Genomic DNA, 18,729 nt, shown 5'->3' on the forward strand with positions numbered 1-18,729 from the left:
AAGGAGACAGCAGCAGAAGGGCACCAGGTCTGGGAATTTGATGAATCTCTCCTAAGGAAAATGATGCTCAAGAAAAGTTTTGAATATTGCAGAAGGGCTGCCTGGGTTGCGGTGGAATCTAGGTCTAAGGAGAAGGGTGTTTCAGGGGAAGAGAACCCAGTGTTCGAAAGCACAAGACGCGCAGTAGCATGAAATCTTCACACAACGGCAGTTACTTAGATATGGGTTGATAGTGATGGAGGCTGTGGGAGAGAGCCAAGAGTCATCTGGAAAGGTAAGAAGGGAAGAGATCAGGAAAGTTCTCTTTAGTTCACACCAAGGATTTTGATAGAAGACAAATTGAGTTTTAGAAATGCTGAGTTTGAAAGACAAATGGAACGTACCTAGAAGGTAACAAAAAACGGAAGATCAGAACTACAGGAGAATTCAGGGCCAGATTTATGTTTTTATTTATATGCCTATAGTATTGAAGCCCTAGAAATGAATTAAATATCTGAAAATTTGAAAGTGCATACAAAAGAGTAGCAAAAAAAGAACAGAGTCATAGGCAATGCCCATGGTAGACTAGGAGAAGAGGAGGAGGCAGAATGAAGGAAAAGAAGAGTCAGGGACATTTGAGAACTAGAGCACACTGCCACCAAAGCCTAGGACAGAAAAGAACTCATGAAGGAGACTGTAGCTGGCAATGTCAGGCACAGAAAGAGGTTAAAGAAAATTCATCAAGTGTCATGACCAAATGGTCCCTTGGTGACCTCGGGAGAATAATTTAGGAAAAGGTAGGGGTGAATTCATCAGCGATCAGGGTTTCAGCGAGAGTGAAGGCAGAGAGGGTGGGCTTCCAAGCTGTCGTCACCAGGCCTGCCCCATTTTCCTGCCTATCCCCTGCCGTTCATACTCCACCCTAACCCGACCCTTGGTCCTGGTGTTCTGTCCTGTCTCTCTCATTCCCTCTGTCTGCTGCCTCAGTACGAACACTTCTCGCACTGGCAACAATCCTGGCACTCAGCCAACTAGCAAGTTATGAGCTGAATCACTGAATAGACTGTCAGGTAAGGAATAGGTCAAGGGTCACCTTGATGAACTGTGTACCACCATAGATTCTGTGCAATGAACAGGACATCTTCAAGACCATCTTTGAATGTTAAGAATTCCTGGCGGTCTTTTAACCGTGGTGGTCTCTGCCATCCACCAGCATCTTGATCAGCAAGAGGTCATGGTTGGGATACTCTTCCATTTTTGCCATATGTACCACTTGGCCGTTTTAGGTGATAATAGTGGTAGTTGTGGTTGTTGTTTTATAACAAAAGAAAAGTTGATTTTTCTAATTTTAAGCATGTTGGTTAAATAACAAATTGCCATCCATTCTTCCAATCTGTAGAAGTACTATTTGGCTAAGACCATCTATATTTCTCCTTTTTTCCTTTACTTTTCTCCTCCCATAGCTCTTTGCCAGTGAAAATTAACTCAATGGAAATCTTGGCAAACTCTTGAGTCATACATTTGTTCTCTTTAATGTCATGGTCATATCTAGAGAATTGTTCTCCTGTACCAATTGGTATCTAGCTTTTAATGTAATTGGATCTTTGCATATCCAAAAGTCACTTATGCAAATTAAAACAATGACTCCACTCAATGAACAGGGAATGATGACCAGTGTCGTTATGAGAGCAAGTGAAGCTATTCAAAGCTACATCTTCATGATTTTCCTTTTAGAGATGAGTAGCTGAAACAAATGGAGTCAGAAAGGGAATAATTGGCCACTTAGTCTAATCCTTGCAATTTATAATAGTAACAAACAGCACAAATAGCAAACAAGTGAACTGCTGCTCCCCTGAGCCAATCAGTTACCAAGCTATGATAACTTGGCTTCCTATTTCTTGAGTCTTGCCTTCATCACTGATTCATCCAAGCCCTCCTGTACTCATCCCTGGATGATGACAACAGCTTTCCACTCTCTATTCTTGTTCCTCTTAAGTATATCCTCCACACCAGTCACCACAATGAGTTCCCTTACAAATACCAAGTCACTACCTTGTTCAAAACCCATGGAGGCCCCCCAGAGCTTCCCGGAATCTCTAAGCTCTTCACTGTGGCATGCAGGACATTTGGTTTCCAGGATCCTACCTGTGAATCTTCCCAACTCAAACTCAGTGAACGGGGTCAAGCCCTTGTATGGGGTTCAGATCACTGCCAGACTCCACTTTCCCCTCTGGTGAGTTTCCCTGTGGGGACTGTAGGGTCATCTTCTGTCATTGCACCACCAGTGCAGTGGCAGCTTCTGTCATTGTTCACTGTGGCAGGTGGTCCTACTTTTAATATTTGGTGGAAGGTGTGTCTCCCCTCTACCCCTTTCAGAAGACTTTTGGGGTCCTTATGCAAATATACCCACAAGCCTTTACAAACTGAGAAGTCTTTGCTAAACCACAGGATTAAAAAAAATAATGTTAATTGTACAGCATTTTCGAAAGTCAAGACATGCCTTAATTTTTTATATAACGGATGTGGTCCAATATGACTTCCAATGTTCACCTCTTAATAAAAAACTTCCACCTCACCAGGCACACTGTCACGTACATAGAATTGGATTTGTATAAGATTTAATTAACTGCCAACACACACACACATGTATCTTAAAGTTTCATATCTTTACTTCACATCTTTTAAAATGCTATGCTATTTTATATGTGGTGTAACAGATCACTGCCTGTGGCCAATGGCACTAAGGTCAGAGTCTTGTCTGACTTTAAACAAAACTCAAATAAATTATTAACCCCTTCGATTTATGATCATTGTTTCTTTTGTGCCAGACTTCCAAAAGCAAGAAGAAGGTAATAATTGCCAATGTGTCAGAAACCATTTTCCTCTGCATTTATAGACTTCAGTCAGACACAGAGGCCAGCGGGGAGGGGAATACCTATGACTCTTAGGACCTATGAATATTTCATAAGGTGAGGTTTTCAAACTTGGCTCATTCAAGCCCTTTCACTATGTGTAACCCTACTTCAGGAAGATTCTACTCAGGCAGCCAGCAAATGTTGACTACAGAAATAGGAATTTCCACTGAAAAACAGATGGGAGAAAACTTAGGGAGTATAATGTTGGACCCTCTGATAGCAGTAAAAATACCAGCAGGTCCCACAGACATTCAGTCAACTAGAAAGGTATGGCCTTTCTAAAGATCCTTAGATACATAAACATACAAAATCATCCACATTTTTGTCTACAAGTTCTCCAGCTTTCTGAAGTCATCCATTCTTAAAAACCCAAGCTGCAGTAGACACAGAATTAATTTAAGGACATTTGATGACTGTAGGACCTTTGGAAGGGTCAAGGAGTCATGTTTCAAAGATACCTAACTAGATACTCCTCACATTGTATTGGTTGTCCCTTCCAGAGAACTATCTCAACAAGAAAGGAGCTGCCTCATGCAGGAGATTGTGCTTCCGCCACCTACCTTCAGAGAAGACATAGGCCAATGGCGACACAGGGTTTAAGGCCATACCCTCTGCCTGAGGAGGAGCCCCATTCTCTGGTAGATTCATCCTCCAGGAAGTTCTCCATGGAATTAGGGCCAAGTTAGTCCCCAACCAAAACCACACCCGTTCTGGGCCTTCTCTCACTGCCCTTCTCCAGATCCTACCCTCAACCAGTCATTTCCACCACAGTCTTGTCACAATCTGTTTCTTGAGAACCCTTCCTAATGCAGTTGTGTTGTGGTTTGGATGTGAGGTGTCCCCCAAAAGCTCATCTGTGAGACAATGCAGGAAAGCTTAGAGGAGAAATGATTGGGTTATGAGGATCTTAATACAATCAGTGAATTAATCGCCTGATGGAATTAACTGAGTGGTAACTGTAGTCAGGTAGGGTATGAATGGAGGAGGTGGGTCATTGCGCATGTGACTTTGGTATATATTTCGTATCTGGTGAGTGGAGTCAGTCTCTGCTCTCTGATCATCATGTGAGCTGCTTCCCTCCGCCACACTATTCTGCCATGATGTTCTGCCTCACCTCAAGTCCCAAGGAATGAAGCCAGCCTCCTATGGACTGAGACCTCTGAAACTATGAACCCCTAAATAAATTTTTCCTCCCCTAAAATTGTTCTGGTCAGATCTTTTAGTCACAGCAGCGAAAAAACTGACAAAAACAAGTTGAATTTAGATTTTTGTTCTTGAAGAAGAACAACAACTCAAAGCATTACTGTTCTATGCTTTGGATTTGAATATCAGTGCTACATTGCTAAAAGGACTATTGGAGTGATAGCCTGCAGGGTGTACAGCCCTACTATCCATGTCAGGGTTTTCCCAAGAGGAAAACATCTTACCAATTATCATGTGTTGTGGCTTTTAGTCTGTCCTCTCTTAACTGCCTCCCAGGGAGGGAAGGAAGCCCCTACCCTGCCCCTAAAAAAAGAAAATGAAGAGAAAATCCTTGGTGTGGGAACCTCCTAGAGTTTGTCACTTGCCTTAAGAAGTTTCTGAAAACTTTTAATAGAGACACACAGCATAGGAACCCAGATAATTAAATTCTTACACATTTGTCCTTCTCCAAACTCAACCACCGTCATGCACAAGGTAGAGGATACTTTGCTCAATTATTTTAGGGACTATAACAAGATGCTATATGGAAGGGCATAAGGGAATGTGACAAGGAAGTCCTGGGGGAACCAAGATGTACCAGAAGGGTAAGGCATGTGGGAGACGCAGGGTGCATGCCCAGTCAGGCTAAGTTTGAGTAATGTACAAGTGACCACGGGGCTACAGAAAAGGAAGCAGTCTACCCCACTTGGTGAGAAGGGAAAGACCGGCAAAGGTTTCCCTGAATGTAGGACATCTTATCTATTCTGGAAGGAAGAGAAGTGGGTTACAAAGGAGAAAAGCAGAGAAGGAAAGCCCCAGGTGGAGCGGAGACCCAGATCGCAGAGTTAGGACCTGGAAAGCACACATGTCCTGCAGGAGTGTGGCAGGGACTGAGGCTAGCCTAGAACCAACTCAAGATGGTCCAGAGGATCATGGAATTTGTTTCCAGCAGGAAGTGCTTTGTCAATGTGCATCATAAAGACCAATCTGCCCACCACGTGAGGAGCAGATGAGAGAAGAGGCAGTGAAACCAGTTAGGGGACTTCAGGAAGGATTCCTGCTGTTTACCGCGTGCTCAGAGCATGCCAGGCACTTGGTGCATTCCGTTTCACTTAATCTTCTCGCTGATGGTCAAATACTCTTAAGCATCTCAAATGACTGGAGGAAAATGAGGCACAGGAGGTTAAACAGCCCAGGGTGTCAAAGCTGGTAAGTAGAAAGCAATGAATTAAAGCCAGGGAGTCTGGTTGCAGAGACTGCAGGGTTTTTTGCTAACCTATTCTGAAATCACCTGGTAGAAACACTCTGAGGCTATTTGAGAGCAGTAAAAGCTGGAGTAGTGAAAAGGGAACAAAACCAGCAGCATTTTCAGAGTGATTATGGGTGAGGCAAAGAGATAAGTAAAAATAACTGAGGTTTCCAGTTTCAGTGAACCAGGGAAAGAATTAATGAGAGGGGGTGGGCAGCAGCTCCAGTGGTGACAAGATACCCTTATTTGGGGCATGTTAAATTTGCAGAGGTTGGGAGACATCCTGTAAAATCTCTAATAACACGTCTGACTTCTTCCCAGCCTCACTTTCCTTCCTCCCTTCGTGGCAGGAGACCCTCTTCCGTCTCCTACAACTCAGTACCGCCATATTAGTTCTGTCAAAGTCTGTTCTCTGAGACTGGTGCAGATGCTGTTCGCACAGTAATGTCAGGGAGCTCTCTCACTGGATGGCTCTGATATTAAATGAGAGGCTTGCCCTTATTGAAGGAATTCATAAAAATTAAGAGAATATGATGGAAAGGAGGTTTTCTGGTGCCCTGGAGGAGCCTACCTGCTAAAATGCCTATCTCCTGAGACAAAACCAGACTGAAACAGATTAGGGTTTCCCATTAACCCAATAGCTATAGGCTGGACTGGGGTGGTTCTCAAAGTCCTCTCACAGGACACAAAAGACATGGAGAACAGAGAACAATTAGGAATGCCAGCTAATTCCCTAGAGCATCCAGGCTTTCTTTCAAAAATGTTTTTGTTTGAGAGATTATCTTTTTTTTCAAGCATGCCTCCTCTCTCCTTTCTTTTTTCCTCTTCTATCCTCCTTCCCTCACTCCTACTTGTTTTTCCTAAGCATATGCTTCTGCTACAGAGTCATATCCAAGCTACTACTTGTTTTTATGAAAAGAAAGTGTTAAAAGAAAAATTGAGGCCCAATAAAAATTTTAAAGAGTTTATTTGAGCAAACAGTTCACAAATTGGGAAGCACCCAAACCAAAAAGGTTTGGACTCTGTCAAAGAAGTACAAGAGACAGGCTTCTATAGAGTGAGGGTGTAAAGTAAGCAAATATTTGATCAATTACTGTTACGGCTGCCTTATTTTGTCTGTCCCACTGGAAGGTCCTAGCTATATAAATTTAAGTTTGGTGGCCACTTCTGATTGCTTGTATTTAAGTTTGACTTTTCTCTGATATGCACATTTATAAGTAATGACTCAAGTTAAGTTTCGACTATGTTTGCAATTTAAGCAAGATTAAGGTCATTTTCAAAGCCTAACAGGATTTGTCTTTGGGGGAATTTTTCAGGCCTATCTCCCATTTTTATTTGCTTTAACAGTCCCCCCTTTTGGTTATCCTTTCAGCCAGCTGAGAGCACGACAAGACTGCACAACATTACCATCAGTTACCACCAACTGAGGGAGTGGACATAGCCACTGGGACAGAGAGTCATGTTGACATTATCACCATCGATAGTTGCATCAGGACAAAGGTTGATGTCATCGTCACGGTCATCAGCAACTCCATGACCATCGTTGATCTGCTGGCTAAGCTCCTCAAGCAGTTTGGTCCTGGTGGTAACCTTCAGATGTGGCAATGGCTGCTGGAAAGCATTTTAAAACCCACAAGAGGATGCCAGGCATGCAAGAAGGAAGTGCCGTGACTAGGAGGAGAGTAACAGGCGAGGATTGAAAATCTCCCTGGAGCAGAAAATCCCACTGATTTCAACAAATCAGTGGAAGTGGCAACACCTATTTGTTGAAAAACTTGTATCTGTTCTTTAAGCTCTTTTAAATTTTTGACAATTCCTGACTTATGAACACAGAAGCAATTGTTTTCACCAATAACGGCATGTGAACTACTCTGTTTAGCCAAAGTGGTATCTAAGATTCATTTATTTTGCAAGTCTACTGAAGAGAACTCAGTTTACATGATTTTGAGAAAAATCATTTTTACATGATTTTGAGAAAAATCATTAAAGTTTTTTTTTCTAAAGTCTTGAAGACATGTTTAGTAGCTTCTTCTAATTCATAAATTCCAAAGAAAGAATCAATGCTCTGACAAGTGGAAAACCCAGAAATGCATGTCATGAGAGGGTTAGCACACTTTAGCTTTCTCTCATGTGGAGTTATTTTATGAACAAATGAACCAAATTAATGGTTCTGCAGAGGGTTTTGGTTTTTTGTTTGTTTGTTTGTTTGTCTTTGTACTTGAATTTTAGGAGTCACCAGTCCTAAATTCTGAGCAATTCTTGTACAAGTTTGTGCCACTTTGGAAATAAAGTCCTATTCCTTTTAAGGACAAAGTTAAAATTTGAGTTTCTTGGCTTGGGCAAGTCTCAGACCTATTGCTCTCAGGTTCCTTAAAAACTAGGGAGCAGGCAGCACTCCTAATTACAGAATTTAGATAGAGAGTTTGCTGTAGGATTTGGGAGAATCTATTTGAATTGCAGTATTTATAATGAGTATAGGCAAAGGAGGATTTCATGTGGTCACCTTGGGAAAATCTAACCAGAGTTTCAACACACAATTGAGGCACAATAAATCCTAGAGATTATCAGTCTGATTACTAAAAATACAGAGAGGGAATTCATCTTTGATTTGAGGATGGATAAAATACAGTTGGGAAGAACTGATTAGCCAGGCTGGGTTGATACCACGCTGGCTTACTGGCTGGATACAACTGTCAAAACCTATCAGGTTCTTCATCTATATGGGCACAAATCCAGTCTTCTGCCTGATTAGTTATAGATGATATTTTTTTTGGTACAGTATCCACTAAGGAGTGTTTACAATCAATGTTAGTAAAGCCTAATAAAATTAAATTTTAAAAAGCAATGAAAACTGCTTGGCAGAAATCCAAAGGAGATGTTTTACAAAAGCAAAGCCACAGGATTTGGACATCAAAGCAAGGCATGACCTTGGTGTATGGCCCTCCAAACAAATCCCCAAAGCAAAGTAACCTCCCAGTGCCTGCTCCACCCTCCAAGTTGCTTTCACAGTTCTGGAATACGCAGTGAAGGCTGATGGCAGGGAAGAGATAGGGAATGGCTAGAGGAGGAATACAAGAAGGTTCAAGAAGGCCAGAGAGCCAAGAGAAAGTGACAAGCTAACAGGAAAAGAGAAGCAGAGGTGAGACACCACTTCCCAAAGGCCACCTCTAGTGGCCCTAGTCTTGCCAGGACTCTTTGTCATTAGCCAATACTGATTATTTGTTTTAAGTCATAAGTATTTCATCGACAGTCCTAGCTCCTCAGGGGGGATTCTCTTCTCCATGGTTGCCTGTGCTTGTATGACAGAGTCTGCCTAGATACTCCATGGTGTCCCTGTTCTGGGCCCCCAGTGGGGCCTGCAAGCACCTGTGGGGTCCCTGCCTCAGGGGAAGGGTGTGAATGCAAAAGGAAAGCCTGTCATCTAGCACTCACTGCTTCCCTCTTGCCCTGCCCTCGGGGAGTGTGATGAAAAGGGAAAAAAGACACTAGGGTGTACACCATTCCAGCAGCCAGCCCAGACTCAGGCCAGGAATGGCCATGCGGCCATAATCCCCAGGAGGGCTCCGCCAGCATCCCTGCAGGAGCCTGTACTCCAAGGAAGGGAGCTCAGAGGGAAACAGGAACAGACCCGCTGGGCACGAAGGGGCTGTGCAGAGAGGACCTGGGAGCCCGCGAACCAAGAGCAGAGGGCGCCCGCCTCATTCTCTGGCGGGAACTAGATCCAGGAACCGAAGGACACGTGTCAAAGGGAGAAAGAAAGCACCAAGAAGTAGTGAGAATTTCTTTTCCTTTCCTTTTTCTAATAGCCTACCACCATGGGCTGTTAAAGTTCATTTTAAAGTGACTTATGAGTCATTTTATGTAGTGTTTAATGCATACTCCAACTTTGGGGATGAAATTTGTACACAATATACCTGATTCTTTCTCAATCTAGTTTATACAACTTCAATTCAAAGGGGTTAGAGGCTTGGTGCCTGGAAACAAAAGCAGACCATCTCTGGCGTTCCTCAGCCTCTCCAGACCCTCGCTGTGCCCAGTGCCCCACCCCCATACGGTGCCAGTGCTGAATCCAGAGGCAGTGGTCCATCAGAGCAATCTGGACGTTGCAGAGGAAGAAAGAGAGAGGCCTAGAGGATCTGTCAGGGAGATGCAGAATAGGACAGTTCAATCCACCTTTATTTTATTCACGTGCCCAGAACTCAATTTCTCAGAGGTCCAACACACTTAAGAACAGGCAACAAAATTGTATTGTACTTTGTCCTGAAGGCAGAACAAGAAGAACAAAAACAGGGTCAAAACAGGGTGGAAGGGGAACGTTAGCTGAAAGTAGAAAGGGACTCAAAGAGAACGCCCGTTCTTCATGCCCCAGAGATTCGGCAGCTGATCTTGGCCACTGCACAAGCCGACAAGTTTCCTTTAAGGTTATTGCAGTCCTGGAACCTCTCCAGCCTTATAAAATAAAGCTAACCTTTGGAGCTGTGTGATCTGGTAGGGGAAGCAATTACATTAGGGTAAGAAGAGCACATTTCCTATGGTCGACTGACTTCACCAGACTGTCAATAGATTCTACCCAATAAATAAATAAATAAAAAGATCTACCAGTCCCTGCTTACCTAGCCTAACTGGTTCTTTACCTTGCCCACCTTTCACATAGTATTACAACAATGACAAACTCGCCTGTCAGACCAGGAGCATCCCAAGGGCAGGTACTGTGTTTCTTCATGTTATAATCTCCATGCCCTGTGCTAGGAAGTGCCCAGCAAATACTCAGCGATGACACAGGTGGATGGCTAGGTGAGGCCTCACTGGATGGACACACAAATCATGCGTGTGGTAGCAACTGCCCCATTATTTGTGAGGCGACTCAAATTTTGCATGACTTAGGCAGTCTCAGGACCAGTGAGAAAAGCAGTAAGAGGGCAGGGTCATGGCAGAGGGCTTTGTGTTCTGGTTCATCTGACCTGAGTGGTAGATCTCAGTACATGTGGTAAGCCCCCTGCTCCCAGCCTGATGGCAAGGGTATCAGAGACGCCTGATGTCAAGGGCGTGATGTCACAGAACTTTCTCAAAAGCAGTAATATTCAAGAGTCATGACAGGGTGTGTACTGTGGGGTTAGGGATAATAGATAAGACCCCTTTGACTGAGATTTTAAGTGTTAAACAAGTAGTAGCAGTTCAGGGAAAAGCTCAGGGCCTGGTATAAAGAATCAGAGGACAAATGAGGAAGTCAAGGTAAAATCTCAATCAGATGGGCCAGCTTGATGACAGCTTCATCTCGTTGGGTGTAGGGCTGTTGAGGACTCACTAGATAAGGAGATATTGGCAGCAAAACTAATGCCAGATCCACCAGTTGGAAGGGCCTGGGGTCTTTTGCTCCTCAGGGATTCCATTCCCACTCTCCTCTTTGATCATCCTCTCCCCTTCACCCAGCAGTATCTAGCCACGCTCACGTCTCTCCCACGTTAAAGAAAACATAAGCAAACGTCCCTTCTAGCAGACATTGTCGGCAGTGTGTTGTCTCACTTCTTCACTACTTTCTCACTCTTCTTGGGTACATGCAGCTGAATCTCTCTTTCTCCACTCATGAGATTGCGCTCACTGAGGATCATATCCTTGCCATCCAAACTTATATTGCAAAAAAAAAAAAAAAAAAAAAAAAATATATATATATATATATATATATATATATTATGCAATTGTCTATTTTCTGGCCTGTCTCTTCTACTAAATTGTGAAGTCCTTAGGATGAGGTCATGCCTTATTCACCTTTATAACCTTGGTAACAAGGGCTGTACTACTTGTAATTATCAATGAGTAATAGAACCGTTTTTTGCATGATGCTTATTTAATCTTCACAATAATCCTACATAATAGGTATCATTATCCTCATTTAAAGCTCAAAGAAGTTAAGTAATTTGCTCCAGTCCCCAAAGCAAGTAAGTAGCAGTTAGGATTCAACCTATATTAGCATAACTATAAGTGCATGGTTTTCCTATTCCACTGCACTGTGCCTTTTAACCATAATACAGATATGGGGACAGTTTCTGCAAGTATGGCATAGTCCGCAGGACAGAGAAATGCGTTAAAGAAAGTTACCACACAGTGCGGCCTGCAGTTGTAGGTGCATGGCAATGGGTACACTCAGAAGAGAGAATGGCCAAGGGGAAAAGGGCAGTGAAGGAGGACTGAGATAGGCAAGGAGCTGGAGCTTAAAGGCCATGTAGAGATTGATTGGCAAAGTTGGAAAGAGTTCTGGGCAGATGTAGGAAATAAATTTAGTTTTCTTATACCTCAGTTGTTGCATCAGAATAAGCTTGAGAAATTAATATTCTGAGTGTAGCATAGATGACAAAGCTGCTAATGCCAATATTTTGACATTCCAAACACTGAAATGATTAAATGTACGTGTCTAAATGCCAATGAGGATGATTTCTCAGAAGTATCACACGTTATATTGAGAGTGTCTTTTCTGAATGCTGCCAGAGTCCTCAAGCAGGCCATTATGAACGTATTCCTTCATGTCTTGTGCCTCATCAATGCATTCTGCTGTGTTCCAAGTGTTAATTAAAATTGCACGCTGATTGCCAAAGTAAAAGCAAAAGTGCTTATATTAAAATAAGTGTCTAAATTAAATGGTTCAAAACAGAGTCTGATTCCAAGTTGACATACAGTTCTTCCCCTTCCCCGTGATTGTTCAGGGAGAAGGCTGAGCGTCAGACATAAAGTTTAAGTGTATTTTTCCTGGTATTCTTAATTATTCAAAATAATCTAGAACTTTTTACAAAAAGCAGCTTCATAAATCATTATCCATTTTAGTCTTTCAGTTGTCTGACATGGTTGGATTTGGAATTTCTAGGTTCAGTGTGATATTTTATATGTGAAGAATACATTGCCTATTGCTGAACAGTATCTGTGAGCTCCTATCACAAACTTAATCCTTAGTGCATGCTTGACGGTCTTATAGACAAAACAATTTTTGAAAAATGCTTGTTCTATAAAGGTTATGCTAATTTCTCAGAAAAAAAATGTTTGTAAAATTTCCTAAACATTGGACTTGGACATTAGAATAAGACAAATACAAAGTAAATGCTCAAAGAACACAGACTACTGTTCTGATTGTTCTACCCAACTATTAGGGGGAGACCTGCAAGCAAACTCCAATACATGTGAGTTCAGAAAATCTTCTATTATTCACCTTTTGAAGGTGGCCAGGGGAATTTTGGCTACCTCTTAATTCCCTAATCTCTCATTCCACTTCCTGACTACTCTTGCCCATTCTTCTGTCTAGCAATACCATGCTCCACAATGTTTTCCCCAAGATTTAGTTCTGGAAAATGAAACTCAGTTCTGAATTCTGCCAAATACCATGCATCTTCCTACCTCTCTCACTGTGCACATGCTCCAGCATGGGCCTGTGGGTGACTTGGTTGCCTTCCTCAGCTCCATTTCCATCTGAAAGTGCATCTTCCTAGACCCATCCAAAGGCCACCTCCTCCTACATCATCCTGGCTCCCCTTGAAGCAGAGTTACTGAGTCTCTCTTTTGAACCATCAGAGTACTTCTCTCATTGCTTTATGGGAGCACTTGTCACGTTGCAGTGTAATTACTCATGGGTAGGAAGCACATCTTATTCATCTCTGCTCCTCTAGGGTTTTGTACATTACCTACACATAAAATATGGTCGACAGATGTTTACTGAAAAAGAAATACTAGAGTCTAATGACTGAAGGTAAGCAATTTAAGAGGAACATTATGATTCAGAAAGGGTACTTGAATCCATCAGAAGAAAAAGAACAGTACAAGTGAATGCCAAGTCAACATTTAATGCCAGCCTAAAATAATCCAAAAGATACCTGAAAATCACATAATTCAAAAAATAGAAGGAAAGTTCAAAACAATCTAGCCTGTCCTCTTCTAGAAACATGGATTAGACAAATGAGACCAAGAGTGCATTTACTTTTGTGACTGTGTGTGGCAGACATCCTAATCCAGGTGTCCCAACCCCAAGTTCATAGCTTTCTCCGTTATTCTCTGTTAACTCTCTGGAGACCTTTTCTAGCCTATTTCCATCATTGGAAATTACACTCTATGGTCCAGTCTCAAAAAAATATTTACTTTGACACAGAAACGTAATGGGTCGTTTTGAGAAAACCATCAGTTAGCTATAAACAAATGCTTGCATGGGTGAATCCACCTGTGTGTTTATATATGTCCCTGAAGGATTAACCAATGCTGCCTATCTTAAAATTTAATTATTTAAATGCATAATCAGGAGAAAAAAATCTTGATCAGTTATTTTTTAAACTTCCCTAACACAAAGAAAAACAATTGTTTTCAAAGAGCTAGTCATACTATCCATAAAACACTGTCCTTTGAACACCAGTCTAGAGACAAAATCACACCAATTAGTCTTTCTCTATGGGACATTATTAAAATGTTAGCGGGAAACCAATGGCTGATTTGGGGAGAACGTTACATTGCCCCAAATCAACAGAATCAACTCATATTTGTACCTTTAATTTCTTAATGTGAGATGGATTTTATTGGCTGTATTAAGATAAATTAGAAACTATGTGTTTATCAAGTTTGTAAAAGTAAAGTCAAATTGCATAAAACTCTATTGTTCATAAGAATATCTAAACAATTACATTAGATCATAAATACCAGCATTATAATAAACACCAAAAGTGATTATTTAAAAACTGTTCACAGCACTAAACTTTTATTTACACAATTAGTCTATCATCTACCTAAATATATGGATGAAAGGTCAGAGAAAAAGGTGTAATGATAAATAATGGTATGTGTCTGAGTTAGCTTCAGTTTTCTTAGCAAATATTCATGAGTTATACATGCTCAACTTTGAACACCAGCATGTATCTATCATTGGTGGCATACTGCTCAGGGGAATGTGAATTAACATTGTATCAGCTTGGCACAGCAAAATGAGGTGAACAAAACTGTCCCAAGAAAATAATGCTTGAAAAATTCACAATACATTTTCTTTTATTGTTTGAAAAATTAATCTCAGTACTGTTCTCCTCCATGAATCTGTATACTTTATAATATTTATTAGGCATGCAGATGGAAGTGAAGCAGGTAAAAGTTGTTCATTACTTGAGAATGATGCTAAATTGGAAAGTGTCAGAAACAACAGAAGCATTTACATACAAACATAAATTTAAAACTGAATAGGGAAATATAGTAGATGAATGTAAATGAGTAATTTAAAAACTGTAAGCCTTGAAATTAGATAAGCAAATTTCTAAAAGCTGGAAAGGAGAAATCAAGCAGAATATATTGAAAATTTGAAAATTTATTATGCATCTGCAATAATTTTGGTAATCAAGACAAAAGGAGACAAATACTTAGGTTTGCATAAGAACAAATTATATCTAAATATTAGGTTTTTTTTTTTTTTTTTTTTTTTTTTTTTATAAGAACCAGAGAGTACATTCACTTTTCAGTTATCTCAGAACCAGGAGAGAGAAAAGGAAAAATATTTTAATGGAAATAGTGATCAATGAACAGAAAGAAAGTTTATTATCAAAGTAGGATTGAAGGCCAAAAAGAACTTAAAAGGCAGAGAAGAGAAAATTTACTCAGCTATCAAAATCCTTAAGTGTTCAATTAGAAAAATTAAGAAAAGGGAAAAATGTATCCTAAATATTACATGAAGACTTCTGATTATCAACTATTACTTGATGAGTGGCCAAAAGAAACAATAAATTACTCACCACTGGGAATAATGGAAACAAGATAATAAAATATTCTGAAAGGATTAGCAACATGAACTGGCTGGTAAATAAAATCTCCTATGCCTCCAGAATTTTAAAATCAAGTCTTTACTAACTGGAATCATACAGAAGGATTGCTGACTATTAAAAACAAATTTACTGGAAGACCTGACTTGATTCTGCAAAGAGATCCTTATTAATTAACTAATACAGTTCTCAACATGACGTATCTATATTTTTTATCATGAGAAATGAACAATGTTGTTTCTCCTCCAAGAGAGAAACCTGCTGTCATCACCAGTCTTTTTCATCAAGATTTTGAATTTTCCAGAAATTTAAAATCCAATACAAAATAAACATACATTTCATCATGAATTAAAAGTGCTGTCAGCCAATAGGACATGAACTTATTTGATATACTTCTATTATATAAAGCAAAACGATAAGTCTCCATAATCTTTTATAAAAACATCCCTTCTAACAAAGTATATTTTCAGTAAGTCTGATTTACGATCTGTCACTTATTCTCACCAGATAAATGCTTTTCACTCATGATTATTTTAGTTAAATTGCAGCAGGTACATTAGAATCAAAGGCACATTATTTATGCTATATCTCCCAGAAACAAACTGGGCTGGTGTACTTTGGAAATCCATGGAATAAAGCCCAGAAAAGATAAAACATAGTGAATATTGAGTCAAAAAAAATTTGCAAAAGACAGAAAATATTATTACTGAAACCCAGAGATGTAATAAATTTACATAAATTTAGTCAAGGGCTTGCTCTGGGCCCAGTAGTATATTTTATTTTCTTAGCACCTAAGTGGCAAAGCTATTCAGATTTTTAAAAAACCTCAACCCTTATTTTTCTTTGAAGATAAAATGGTGAATGAATTAAATTCAGGACTAGTTTGTGAATTAGACATGTGGTTTTATGGTTCAGAAAATAGAAATGTACTACAAAATATATTTTCAATTGAGAAATACAGATGAAAATAAAACTACTCAATTTACTGTTTGCATCTATACTACCAAAATGAACTCTATAGTACCATAATCATCTCCAAAACTATTTCAGCTGCTGCTAAGTGTCACCTGAGAGCAGTGTTCTTAAACTTAAGTGTGCAGGGAAACTTGTTTCAAATGCAGATACCCTGAGGTCTGGGATGAGAATCACAGCCATAGAGACAGAGGTCAGTAAGAATTCAACAGTTTGTTCCCCTAAGGTTAAGGGAAAGAGAACTAATGCACAGAATACGAGAAAGATGCACAAAGACTTACATGCCTCTGATGTGTTATCAATACAGTTACCACATTTAAATTCCTTGAATTCAAATTTCAGACTCAAATACCAAATGACTAAGGATTTTACTTGCCTATCCAGCTGTTTTTAACACAGGAGTCCAAGAATCTAAAAAGGGATTCATAGAGAAGTTAGCACAAAATTTTTGAGCTTAGAAGAGGCCATCAGAGTCTAGTCTGATGCTCCAGTTGGGAAACACAAGCAGAGAGAGGTCACTTGTGCTCATTTGGTGAAGACTATTCCATTGGAAAGTCAGAGAAAATCCAGGCCTTTTCATGATTGAGGTCTTTCATCAAAGTATTTGAGGTTTTTGTTACTCAGCTAAAGTGTAGGGAACTAATTTCAAACACATTTTAGGGCCAATATATCAAGAGATAAAACTGAAAAGTGAAAATTTCACAGTCTAAGTGAAAAGAAGGACTCAAAATTATTGTGAAGAGGAAAGAAAAAGGAAAATAGTATTTTTTTCTTGCTACCACTATCAAAGAGATAGTGCCCGATTTACCAATGAATGACACTGAGGGCCCAAGTGGGTGTCTTTCCAGGGTTATGTAGTTACACAAATGGTCAAGATGGTATATTTCCCAATGCTTGTAATGACAAGCCCAGTGTTCCTTGCACTGTCAGTGCTGATCCTGGGAAGAAAGTGTGCATGTGTACAAACTGAAAACCACCTCATTTTAAACATTATTTTATGAAATGGTGGAGCATAATGATTTGGTTTGGACAGTAAGGAATAAGAGTTTAAGGGCTCCATGAAGATAATGTTTTGGAGCTTTGAATCCCTGGCTCATAAACAATGTATTCAATATGTAGTTTTTGTCAGAAACTTGTAATTGTTAAATCTTTAATTAATACCAAGTTATGCAATTTACTTTTGGAAATTGTGTATACTAGTCATGAGTTTCCATTCTTTTAAATAATTATATTTCATATTTTGATATTTTCAAAATACACCAGCCACGTAGTTGATGCAACTATCAGACACTTCTCATTTCTGAACTCACATCCAATATTCATCACTTTTCTGGATTAAAATTTCCCATGGATGGAGTGCTTCTTTCACTAGCAGATAGTACAATTCTTATTACTTGCAGAATGTTGAAGTTGATTTTTGTAGGTCATTGCCATCTAAATTTAGTGTTATCCTATAACTTACCTCAGATTATTGTTGATGCTTCGTTAATAGGAGGGTTAAAATACTCCTTTTTTAAATGACAGTATTATGAATCTAAGCCTATAGCTTCCTTTCTATAACTGACATTAGCTATTTATCTTCTTCAGAGATTTGCTGGTCCTTCTGTGCTGTGTAAATTACTTCTTACCTTAAGGCTATTTGTAACTTAAAAGATTCAGAATACATATTTGAAAATACCCTTTCCTGACTTTTGAGTAAGTTGCATACCCACACAAGGGAAGAATAGTGTTGATTACAAAGATTACTTACATTATTATTTTTTACTTTTATTTTTTCAGTACTGGGTATTGAACTCAGGGACACTTAACCACTGAGCCATATCCTAAGTCCCACCCCCTTTTTTAAAAAATTCTGAGACAGGGTCTCACTAATATGCTGAGGCTGCCCCTGAACTTGTGATCCTCCTATCTCAGCCTCCAAAGAAGCTGGGATTACAGGCATGTGCCACTGTGCCCAGCACATTAACATTTTTTTAAAATTATGGTGCCATTTTAGTATATCTTGAAATTGTGCAGTTTCACAACAAAAGACACAGTTGCAGAGAGACTATAAATCCCTCAACTTTCCCACATTCTACTTTGCTCCTCTTGTTGTCCAGAACACCCGCAGTACCTAGCCTGGACACAGCTGCTCCTTTCCTCTTTGCTATTAAAAAAATTAGGCACAGGCTTTGGGACACAATGTCTTTCTCCAGGACTGATTACAAAATGAGAGATGTCCATTCCTACAACGGGCTGCCTTAGGAAACAAAAATTGGGATTCCTTCCCTTCTGGCCATAATTAAATACAGGGGCAACAAGCCAATAACTGTGGTGAGGCACTAAACAGAAACTGACACAACGGTAATAAAGTCTACTTCCTTCTTGACAATCGGTGTGTAACAGAATGGGGGATGATTTTACACATAAAAGACTAGAGAGAGGATTTGAGCATTAAGGTATCTTAAAGGCCACAAAGTTGTCAGTATCTTTGATTTTCAAAACAGATTTGAACAGGGCATTTTGTTTTTGATTGATTCAGCTAAAGTTCAGTTTTGACCAAATACAAGCAGAACAGAATTTTATACGGGATGCTCGATGGGAATACAGTTTGGAAATGTACTCCTGTGAGTTATCCGTTTCAGAGGATAAGGAGGTTCCAAAGGTTGCACTGGCCTCCCTTCCCAGG

General features: G+C 39.9%; 1 long non-coding RNA gene across 1 annotated transcript in view; it reads right to left on the minus strand.

The window, feature by feature from the left end:
* LOC306669986 overlaps positions 1 to 18,729 on the minus strand; it is a 35,944-nt gene that overhangs the window by 16,823 nt on the left and 392 nt on the right. The window lies entirely within an intron of this gene.

Source organism: Sciurus vulgaris (genome assembly GCF_902686455.1).
Source record: "Sciurus vulgaris genome assembly, chromosome: 9".
Lineage (NCBI taxonomy): Eukaryota > Metazoa > Chordata > Mammalia > Rodentia > Sciuridae > Sciurus > Sciurus vulgaris.